This window comes from Triticum dicoccoides, chromosome 4A (genome assembly GCF_002162155.2).
Source record: "Triticum dicoccoides isolate Atlit2015 ecotype Zavitan chromosome 4A, WEW_v2.0, whole genome shotgun sequence".
NCBI lineage: Eukaryota > Viridiplantae > Streptophyta > Magnoliopsida > Poales > Poaceae > Triticum > Triticum dicoccoides.
This window is the reverse complement of record NC_041386.1, coordinates 25,369,378-25,371,787: the sequence shown is the minus strand read 5'-3', so window position 1 is coordinate 25,371,787 and position 2,410 is coordinate 25,369,378.

Genomic DNA, 2,410 nt, shown 5'->3' with positions numbered 1-2,410 from the left:
CCCGCCCAGAGTCATGTACGTACACGCAGCACCAAAGGCCCAAATATATCAGCAAAAGGGAAAAGGAAACACAGCCCAGCCCACCATGATCCGTGGATGGAAGACAAGGAGTTGGAAGAAATACGCATGACCTACGCAGCACCGCAGCGGCGTGTACCAGGTCTTCTACTTCGTTTTCAATCTGCTCGTTCTTGCGATCCGAAAAACTTGCTTGCTGCCGCCGGCCGCCTCCATAGTCTATCCTCTATCTAATCTCTCCATCCGTTCCGTTCAGAAGGGAAGGCCTCCGTCCGACTGCCCCTGAGACTTCCCCTGCACCCGGCGTATTCCGGCCGGCCACACCTGATGAGCGACCAAACAAGAAAAAAAGGTCAGTTTTTTTTGCAGCACCAGCATTAGATTGATTTCTGTCTTGTCTTGGAATGCAATTGTAAGAATATAGACATTAAAAGCTAATTAGAATTTTATTTATTGTCCAATTGTGTTCTGTAGACATGAAGAGGAAGAGGGCTCAATCAGAATCAATCCATACTTTTTTCAAGCCAATTGGTTCAAGCTCTCAGCCATGTGAACATGGTGATGGTGCTAATACAAATGATGTGCAACCTAGCGAAGAGAACAACCCTAGTCGTGCTGAAGGTGATGCTCAAGATGTTCCAGTGCCAGAAGTTACAGAAGAAGCTACAGTCATAACCACAAAATATGATCGAGACCCAGGGAGGCGCCCTCAAATTTGGCAACTCCCTCCAGAAAAGCAAGATGATGCTAGGCGTTTTTATATATGTGAGGGGGCTGTCGTGGATCTAAGTCTGACAGTAGAGTGGGGGGTATGTATGGAGAGGCAAGGTCCTAACTATGGAGAGGTTGTAAACACAAGAGATGTACGAGTTCAGGCCCTTCTCGGAGGAAGTAAAAGCCCTACGTCTCGGAGCCCGGAGGCGGTCGAGTGGATTATGTGTATATGGATTACAGGGTGCCGAACCCTTCTGCCTGTGGAGGGGGGTGGCTTATATAGAGTGCGCCAGGACCCCAGCCAACCCACGTAATGAAGGGTTTAAGGTACATTAAGTCCGGAGTGTTACGGGTAACACCCCACATAAAGTGTCTTTACTATCATAAAGTCTACTTATTTACAGGCCGTTGCAGTGCAGAGTGCCTCTTGACCTTCTGGTGGTCGAGTGAGTCTTCGTGGTCGAGTCCTTCAAGTCAGTCGAGTGAGTCCCTCATAGGTCGACTGGAAGGTGATCTCTTCTAAGGGTGTCCTTGGGCAGGGTACTTAGATCAGGTCTGTGACCCTACCCTAGGTACATGACTCCATCATTAGCCCCCGAATGGATTGAGGCTCGAGTGATGAAGGAGTTGATGTTGTTTCCGATTAGCCTTCGTGTACTGGTCGTGCGTTGTTTTGAATCAAAAAATCTCTTTGTTGATAGTGAACAACTTTTCTTCAGTCGACTCGATCCATTCTTTTCCTTCGTCGAGTGATCTTTTGGATTTCGCCGATTTCCGAGCGACGGATCGCAGGAAATCCCGCGTCTGGCAGACCGATCTGCCTTTCGCGGATTCCGCGGGATGCGAAATTTGGGGAAGCGCGCGAAGCGGGGCGGACCGCGGTGTTCGGACGGGACAGGGCATAGACGCCTCGATCCCCGCGCCGCTTTTTTCGCCACGTATCGCGTCCGCGTAACTGTTTAGGATATGATTAGATCGACCGGGCCCACCTGTCATCCACTCAGAAGGGATCTTATAAATGCGCCCGGCGAGGGTTTTTTGAACAGTGCCTCAGCATTCTCCCTCTGTTCCCTTCGTCTCCGCCCAACGCGCTCGCTCTCGCCTCCGCACAACCTCTCCTCGCGCGTCCCGCCGGCAGCCATGGTTAAGGAGAAGACGGCGGCGTTGGAACGCGCGAAGAAGGCGTCGGCGACGGAGAAGGCGAAGGGGAGATCCACCAGTCGTGGCGGGTCTTCGTCTAGATCTTGCCTGCCGAAAGGCTGGGTCCAGGGAGATTGGATCCAGTCGACCATCACGGAGAAGGATCTCCTCGACATGGCCAACGAGGGCCTGATCTCCCATGGAGCTGCGAGGCTTCCGGGGAAAGAGTGGTAGCCCCAGCCGGAAGAGGGTGAGTGCGTGCTTCTGGCTACCCATGTCGACCGCGGATTTTCTTTGCCGCCGAGCATTTTCTTCTGTGGTTTCTTGAACTTTTTTGGACGCAACTCCACCACTTCACCCCGAATTCCATCGCCTATCTTGCCGCGTTTGTGTCCATGTGTGAGAGTTTCCTGGGTTGTCGACCACATTGGGGTTTGTTCAAGCACATATTCACGTGTCGCTCTCAGACCGTGAAGAAGGCGAGCCCAGGCGACGAAAAAACCCGAGTTGTCCAAATGTGTGGGGGTCTGGGGATCCA